Source organism: Octopus bimaculoides, chromosome 2 (assembly GCF_046866305.1).
Source record: "Octopus bimaculoides isolate indiv1 chromosome 2, ASM4686630v1, whole genome shotgun sequence".
In the NCBI taxonomy this organism is placed as follows: domain Eukaryota; kingdom Metazoa; phylum Mollusca; class Cephalopoda; order Octopoda; family Octopodidae; genus Octopus; species Octopus bimaculoides.
In genome coordinates this window covers 14,289,199-14,299,176 of record NC_142929.1, presented here as the reverse complement: position 1 = coordinate 14,299,176, position 9,978 = coordinate 14,289,199, and the positions used below count along the sequence as shown (strand labels likewise).

At 31.9% G+C, this 9,978-nt stretch overlaps 2 long non-coding RNA genes across 2 annotated transcripts in view; one reads left to right on the top strand and one right to left on the bottom strand.

Annotated features, from left to right (window-relative positions):
* Positions 1-9,377, bottom strand: part of LOC149136875 (uncharacterized) — a 30,513-nt gene extending 21,136 nt beyond the window's left edge. The window contains exon 1 of the long non-coding RNA XR_016238167.1: positions 9,290-9,377. This is a non-coding gene — a long non-coding RNA (uncharacterized LOC149136875). The remainder of the gene's footprint in view (positions 1-9,289) is intronic.
* On the top strand, positions 1,390-4,299 carry LOC106874641 (uncharacterized). Its single transcript, XR_016238166.1, has 2 exons — positions 1,390-2,507; positions 4,083-4,299. It is a non-coding gene; the product is annotated as an uncharacterized LOC106874641 (long non-coding RNA).
* Positions 9,378-9,978: the final 601 nt, after the last annotated feature.

Genomic DNA, 9,978 nt, shown 5'->3' with positions numbered 1-9,978 from the left:
GCATATATGTATATGTCTGTGTATATGAATGTATCGTGCACGCGCGCGCGTGTGTGTATGTTTTGAAATTCCAGTCTGTATGCACACGCATTCACACACCCTCTCTTTTTTCTCTCATGTGTATCAAAATTAGCTGAGTTTGAAGCTGCTAACCGCCGACCCGTGTCTAAGAAAATATGTTCGATTCTCAATCGAATTGTTTTCACTTGTCGCTCCGGTAACCAGATGTACTCAGTAAACCCTGAGTGCATGAGGGTGGGGGTGGAAGGAATAATTTCCTTGCTTCACATGAAGACAAAAACCTGCGGCAGCGGTCTTCCAAGTGAATCATTCACTGCCTACAAGACGTTCTACACGAATGAACGAGCACATGTATAAACATGCACGCGCGCAACACGCTTCATCGTATACAGGAATTTTTACAAGCCGCATGGTCTGCTAGTAAGTGTAGCTAAAATCTCCCTCAAATCACACACCCTGGTGCTTTTATTTATATCTTTACGAAAAAAAAAGAAAAACAAAAGTAAAAGGGAGGCGCATGAATTTATGTACTCCTAGGTATACTTACGTCTAAATTATAGGAATAGAAACATTCAGCTTTGTCATGGAGAAAACGTCGTTTGATCATTGGTCCTTCAGCTGGATCAGCCCTGACCCATGGTTAAACAACAACAGGCGGTTATACACAAAGAAGAACGCCAGGTGAATCTTTTTGATCTGGTGCATGACCAGAGACATTCTAACCGTGAACATCCCGTCTCTTCGTTATATATTTGGCCACACTGGCTACGTAATTCGTTAAAGGTAGTAGAATGTGATTTGTGAGTGATTCAGTTGCTATTTTTTGCAGGTTGAGCCACTCGATAGAGGTTCTGTCTGTCTCCCCATCTCTCTCCCTTCCCCTCTCTCTATCTCTCTCTCTCTCGTGCTTCGTCGGATAAATGTAAATAATAGCTATGGTAGTGATTGTGAAAGTTTATGAATGAAATGCGATGAGGGGAATGAGGCAGAACGAAGGAAGGAAGATGAAATTTATGAAAGGAAGAATAATAATTTATCTCTTCGTTTGGTACAAAGCCGCATCGAATAGTAGTAGTAGTAGTAGTAGTAGTAGTAGTAGTAGTAGTAGTAGTAGTCTTTTCTTTATTATTGGTATATTCAGAACCATGTCATTCATGTAATAATACAATGGGGTAAATACATTTTGCGAAACACACACACACTCATTAAAAATAAACTGCATATGTGTACGTACATACATACGTACATACACACACACATATATATATATATATATATGAATTAGCGGTGAAGGCCGGTTTATAGGGTTACTCTGGGTTTCTAACCCTATAAACCGGCCTTCACCAGTAATAAATATAGACTGCTTTACTTCTTTGAGTGTGCTTCTCTGGATTTATGTTTTTCTAGAAAAACGACACACACACACTTATAATATATACATATAAACATACATGCATGCATACATACATACATACAAGTATGCATATACATACATATACACACACGATGTTGTTGCTATTCTTGTTTACTAAAATGAATAAAAGAAATTATCAATATTATTATTACGAGATGATGATGATGATGTTGCCGTTGCCGGTTTATAATTTATTTTTGTTAAAATCGGAAGAATGAAATAAAAGTGCAAATCGTCTCAGTTTGGAATCGAAACTTATTTCAGTTTAAAAAAAAAAAAAAAAAAATTTGAAAATGTATTTATGCTTTGATTTAATTTATTTTTCATTAAATTATTCAGAGATGTTAACGAGGATCATGAAGGAAAAAAAACAATAATAATAAATTGAAGAAACAAAGAATAAAGAAAAAGGAGATGAAAAACAACAAACAAAAAGCACAAAATTGAAATGAAGAAAATAAGGAAAACAGACAGAAAAAACTGAAAAAAATGGAAGTCTAAAGACAAAAATAAAAGAAAATGAACGAAGAATAAGCTATGATGATAGTGGTGGTTGTGGGGATGATGATGTTGGTAGCAGTGATGATGATGCTGTTTTAGCCTCAAGTCATCATTCTTGAACCAACAGTTTTATAATCAAAGGCTTTCTACCGTCACAAACCCCTTGTATCTTTTTTTTTTTTGTATATGAGGGGCTGGTTTACATTTGTCACCTTCCTTTCATCCCCTCTGCTTTTTTCTTTTCTTTTTTTTTTTCTTCTCACGCTCGAGATGATGGGCAATGATTTCGAAGAAATTTGGCTGCATTTTTTCGTAGGTTGAACGAGCGAAATGACTGCACTAGACGCTTAAATGCGATGAAGATAAGTAAATAATGGAAGAAGAAGAAGAAGAAGAAGAAGAAGAAGAAGAAGAAGAAGAAGAAGAAGAAGAAGAAGAAGAAGAAGAAGAAGACGGTGGTGGTGACAATGGTGATGATGATGTAATAAAGATGATAATGATGACGACGACGATGATGCTGTTAATGATGATGAAGTCAACGCAGCCAGCGAGCTACTTCGAAACGGAAAAGGTAAAGATAAAATAGATAAGTAAATAAAAATAACACAAGGTTGCAAGCATGTCGTGTTTGACAAGTCGAAACGTGCAGTTTTTGAGTTTTGAAATTGGAATTTCGTCTATTTAAGCAATCATGTCTGCTACTGAATAGACACAGTAACAACTGCGATTGTTGTTTCTGTTTTGCCACATGCCTGCTCTGATCGAACAGACAGATGATCAAAGAGGCATACCAACCCAGCCGTAGAATTCGCATTGATATCTTATATATATTTATTTATGTATATTTCAGGCTTTCAATTAGACATGGTGTGTATCTATCAAGAGTCTACGTTATTCTCATCTTATAGAAACCCTTCTTTCTGATGCAGATTTCACGAAAGAATGTAGATGTAACGATGTGATTCGGAAGCAGGTACAAAAACCACGTTTGGCTCCTTTCAACTGCGGTTTCTTTTTCAGGTCGTCGGTCATCCAACAAGAATGTTTATATTAAGAATTTGAAACAGTTGAAAACAGTCACACCTAACATGCTCGCTGACGCACACAGCGCATACACATACACGCACGCACACACACACACACACACACACACACACACGAACGCGCGCATCTACACACGCTTGCAAGATGCGCGCACACGCATTTATTTTACATAATACTCGTATGTTATATATATATAAATATATACATGTATATATATATATTTATATTTATTTATATTATATTCATATATATATTTATGTGTATTTATATACATTTATTTATATTATATTTATATATATGTGTGTATTTATATATATATATATATATATATATATATATATATATATATGTGTGTGTGTGTGTGTGTATTTACATATATATATATTATATATATATATATATATATATATATATATATATATATATATATATATATATATACATATATATATTTATACATATATATTTATATATCTATATTTATATATATATATGTATTTATATATATAATAATACAAATAATATGTGAGTATATATATTTATATATATATAAATATATATTGATATATATATTTTGATATCTCTCTCTCTCTCTCTCTCTCTCTCTCTCTCTCTCTCTCTCTATATATATATATATATATATATATATATATATATATATATATATATATATATATATATATATATATATATATATATATATATTTATATATATATTTATATTTATATATATATTTATATTTATATATATATTTATATATATATTTATACTTATATGTATTTATATATATATATTTATATTTTTATATATTTATATATATATACACACGCACACATTAATGTTATGCATTTCGAAGTCAGAAATAGAAACTCTGTATTTTGCTTATTTCCAATGATTCGTAGATTTTTCAATTCAATACATTGCGTCGTTTAGAGACGAAAGACAGAATTCAAGGCCTGCATGTTTTTAGTAAACAAACATTTTCAGCCTCGTTATGAAAGGCATAATAATAATATACAATGTTCAGACCACATGTTTTTCATGCTGTACCCCAGAAGGGTGGAATCAAACTGTGTCTTTTAACGTTTTATTTTATTTTAGTTTTGTTTAGTTTTTACTGCCGGTCTAATCGTAAGCTACGATTCTCACCGTGGTTTGTATGATTGGTAACCGATCTCTACAGAAAAAAAAGAAGAAAAAGCGCTGATTCAAGAGCAAGCCCCAGGTAGTGTTCAGACATTCGTAAATCTATCCTACACGTTTATTTATCCAAAGACACTATGTAGTAGTTATATTAATAAATATATATCTATATCTACATCGTTCGTCGTATCTATTTACTAATCTATCTATCTATCTATCTATCTATCTATCTATCTATCTATCTATCTATCTATCTATCTATCTATCTATCTCTATCTATCTATCTATCTATCTATTTATTTTTCTATTTATCTATCATCTACACAGATAGATAGATAGATAGATAGATAGATAGATAGATAGATAGATGTGTTCGTGTGTCAGCGCACTGAATAGCTTGTAGTTTGAATACGAAAGCAAAACAAACGGTGGAGGAGAAAAGAAACGGAGAAAGGGGAGAAAAGAAACGGAGAAAGGGGAAGAAAGATAAGATTAATATTAAATTAATAAAGTCGATGTGAAAGACATAACAAGGAGAAAAAGAGAAAGGTAAACACGGGTGAGGTTAAGGCGAAAATAGGAAAGAGTGAGTGAGAAAGAGAGAGAAGTGCAAATGAGTGAGAAATATTTATTTCTTTATTGCCCACAGAGGGTTAAACGTAAAGGGGACAAACAAGGACAGACAAAGGGATTAAGTCGATTACATCGGCCCCAGTGTGCAACTGGTACTTATTTAATCGACCCCGAAAGGATGAAAGGTAAAGTCGACCTCGGCGGAGAATTATTGTTTGTTTACGTATGTGTTTATATATTACGCGAGAACAAAGAACGAAAAAAGAGAATGAAAATTTTTGAATAAATAAAGAGAACCAAGAGAAGAGAATGGGAATGATGCAGTGGTCGGAATGCCTGAAAAGTACAAGAAAAACAGATAGACAACAGAGACAAACAAGATTAAATGGAATGTAAATATCAATGACTACGAGAAAGAATATAAGAAAAAGTGGGGAAAAGTGAGGAATGCGAAAGTACATAAACAAGAAGGATATAAGTGGTGAAAGTATTAACTGGAAACAGTAAAAGAGAATAAAAATAATGATGAGAGAAGAGATTAATCCCAGTTCTAAACACTGATTACTTTCAGTGAAGAGAGAGAGAGAGAGAGAGAGAGAGAGAGAGAGAGAGAGAATATGGTAAGAATGAAAAATAAGCATTGACTATATCAAGGCGACTTGCCATTATGGTGTGTGTCTGTGTGTTAGCTCCACGGATAATACTTGTGCGTAGATTTATATATTTACAGCTGAATTGCCGGTCTTAATACCGACCCAGGAGGGCCCCCGTTTCGATTCCCGGTTATAGTTGTTGTTTAGTACCGGACCAAGTCTTCATCGAGCAGACTTATGGTCAGAAGAATTCCAGCGATGACCACCTCGTTTGTTTTTTGTATAACCAGGACTAACTACTTTGTTTAATGCATGACTCGTGGCTTCTCGGTTTGTTCTAGACGTTTCCGTTGGTTCGAAAGTTAGTACTGTTTTTGTTGTTGTCGTTGTAATTGTTGTTATGTTTGTAGTTGTTCAGTCGCAAGTCCACCTCGACCGTATAAACCTTCGGTGAAAAGTGTTCTAGTCACGACCATCCTATATTTTTTTCGTAAATCTTTACAAGCACTTGTAAAAATTTACCTATTTTTTTGTATGTATATCCAACGCTACGCTGTCAAATGAATCAATCATTAAATGTGTACATTTAAACACACACACGCCTGTATATGTATGTACGTAAGTACAGGAACAAAACTGCATAGAGGGTGCAAACCCAGTTTTTCAGGAGGACGTTCAAAGCGGTTTCATTGCCCCCACCACCACTACACACACACACACAAACAAGAAGAAATTTAGGGAATGCAACCATACCCCTGCATCCCCCGTTCCAGAACCTAAGTGTATTTATACAGCAGGGTGTAGTTTGGTTGGAGATTCAGTTGGTGTTTCTCGCAAGTTGATAGACTACGTGGCGGTTCCCCGATGTTCGAACGTAGATTGCGTGTTTGCAAACCAACATCCTTTTCTAATGTTAATAATGAATGTGGGAACAAACACTAAGCAGTATTAAACCTTACATTGCACATATCCATTATTAGTTTAAATTAAAAACGTTGTTAATTTCGAGCTTTCGTTGATTTAATAACCGTTTCTTCTATTATTAAGAAATGTTGCCAACTTGTACTTCCTTATTTAATAATTCTGTCCAGAAGCAAAACAAACAACACGTTGTTAGGTCGACCTGTTAGATATAACTGCTAAATTTCCCTCAAACCATACAGCTCTGTCTTAAGAAAAAGAAAAAAAAAACACTTTGGATAATGTGGTACTGAGTTCCCAACACATTCGAAAAATTTGGGATGGTCACGGTTGGAGTGCCTCGATCAGGATTGGCATGGAGTCAAACTATATACAACACATACGATAGCTTCTTCGATTTATTGTGACCAAATTCTCTCAAATCTCATCTTGTGAAAAAACAACAAAAAAGGCTATGTTGGACTAACAGAGGGGATGGTCACGGATAGAATGTCAATGATCAATAGGTCTGCCCACTCTATTGACTCGAGTCAAACAACAACACATACGCACACACACATACGCACATAACACCTGAGGCGACCACTGACTTCAGAACCAATGTGTAAAACGTGGTCGCTCAATGTGCTAAAAATAGCAGCCAAATCCCCCTCATAACACCGTTGGCCGTTTTAAAAAGGAAGAAAACAAAAAGGAAGATACATTGAATAATTGTCTTTGATTTACTCTATCTGAAAGGAAAAAAAAGCAAGATAGCTATGTCTGAAATGGTTTTCACATTCGTCGACAGTTCTTCATTTAAGCGTGAATTTTTAAATCTCCCTCTTTTTTTTTCCTATAATGATTCAAAAAAAAAAAAAAAACGGTCTTAAGGTTTTTTTTATAATTTATCACATACTCAAAGTCTATCAAATATTAAAAAAAGATTTTCAACAACATAAAAATTACTTTTAAAATACAACACTGAGGTATATTAAATGTATTTATATAATAATTACATATATATAAAGAATAATAGCTGTATTAGTTTCCAAATTGGTAAAATTAATGTGTATTCGGTAATAAATGTAAGCATTAAGACTTGTACTGTTGCATTGTCTAAAAATTTAAAATAGTGTTTTAGTTTCTTAAGGGTTAACGTGTAACAGATGCTAACAAAATATATTTATAAATGCAAATCAAATATATTTGTTTCCAAAAATAAAATGTACTTTTATATTCGTAAACACGAAAAGACATTTACAAAAATAGAAAGTAGTTTATGCAGTTTTTATTTAATAAAAGAAAGAAAAAAATTAAGTAGAAAACCAAACCTTTTAAAGAATAGGGTATAATAAAAGGGATGAAGTTAATAATAAATCCACAATTAAATGTTTGTATTTGATCTGGACGCAATAACAATAACAGAATTGCCCACAATGATATGGTAGAAATGATTTCGAAGAGCGTGTTCTATAGGAGTTAGTTCGTGTGTGCAAAAGGGAAACAGGTTCGAAGACTTTATTGAAACTATATAAACAAACATTATCACGCTAGTTACGAATTGCAGTTTATATATATATATATATATATATATATTACACGCATATATAAATATATATACGCACATATAAATATATATATGCATATACAAATTATATATATGTATACGGATATATGAATATATATATATATATATATATATATATATATATATACCAATATATACGCATATATATATACACTCATGAACACACCCACCTATATATGTACATACATATACGTAGATATATATATATCGATATATACACATGTTTATATATATAATTATGTATACACACACATAAAACATGTATATACTCATGCATATATAAATTTAAATGTGTATAAATAAAGAAGACAAGCATATATATATATATATATATATATATATATATATATATATATATGAGGATATTATTGTTTATAATTATCAATATATATATAAATATTATATATAATTATTAATATATGTATATATGCATGTTTGCGTTTAAATGTATCTATATTGTGTTTATATATATATATATACATACATACATATATATATATATATATATATATATATATATATATATATATATATATATATATATATATATATATATATATATCCACTCCTGACAGTAACTTTATTCTTAAAGCGGTGCTCCAGCATGGCCGCAGTCAAATGACAAGAATAAAAGTATATATGAATTCATTTAGATGTGTATTTGTGTGTGTGCGCGCAAACAGAATTTCACCCAAGTGTATTCTTTCTTTCTTTCTTTCCTTATTTTCGTTTCTTTTTTTTTTATTTTGAATTGATGGTGGTGGATGTCTTAGTATTATTATTTTTATAAATTCATAGTTTTCTTCCCCACCTTTCGTTCAGGCTTGTTCATTATTATCATTATTTTATTTTTTTCTTATTCTCTTTCGATATTCTAATCACATTTTCGTCAAAGATATTGCCACCTCCTTACCACGACGCATTTGTTTATAAATGCCAACACACGGGGTGATCAAAAGCTCGTTCCTTTTATCTCCACCTTCAATTTAAATCTAAATTTAAATTTAATTTTACGAATAGAAATCACCAATTATTAATAATAACATTTACAAACATGTGGTTAGAATTTATTAAAAAAAAAATTATTTACACACCCACCAAAAATATATTTGTAATATAATAACGAACGTTGAATATGAAACCAGAGTATTTCTAAGCAAAATTGCCTGAATAACATTATAAACTCCTGGAGTCTCTATACAGAGACAACCTCAGCATGTAAAAAATAATATAGGGCCTCTAGACATGAGGGGGTGCCCCAGGCAAACTGTTCCTGTGTGAGCATGCCGTAAGGCAACTTATTAGCATTTAACTCGGGTCTCATGTTTTTGATACGGAGGTGTATTGTATCGATATAAATGTACACGCATTTGAATGATGGCTAAAACTAACCAAAGAGCTAACAAATAAATGAACCTCTGTATTCACTTAGTATATTATAAATATCTTCATTGACACTTTAAAAATAATGTAAACACGTCTGTCAATGTCAGTTCGCTCATATTTACCTATAGATTCCATATTCCTATGTACTTCTCTCTTTCATTTTCACTTACACGTACTCCCATGCGCGCTCACACAATATTTAAATAAAAAGCATGTATACAGACATACATACATGCATACATACATACATACATGTGTGTGTGTGTGTATACATACAGTAATCACTCGACTATCCCGGGTGTTACGTTCCAACCCACCTCCCCGCGATAGGTGAAAATCCACAAAGTAGAAACAGTACTGTACTGTAGATATTTAAAAAATTCTTTTTATAATTTGTATATATTCATTTTATTATAAATGCAAAACAACACCACAGAGGAATCGACGTTAGCTTAAATAATACGTGCTATGGCGAGGCATTACTATAGATGCATGATATAATAAATATAAGAATAAATGTACATATGTACATTTTTTGTTTATAAATATATACCAATATATATATATATATATATATATATATATATATATATATATATATACATATATATATATATCTTCATACATACATACATTACACACACATATATGAATTCACATATACACAGATACACACACACGTGTGTGTGTGTGTGTGTGCGTGTCTGTGTGTCTGTGTGTTAGTGAAAACATTCATACAGAGAACGTATATTCGTGAATTTTTCGCTATATACTCTGTAACTTATTAAGAATTATCTCTCTCTCTCTCTCT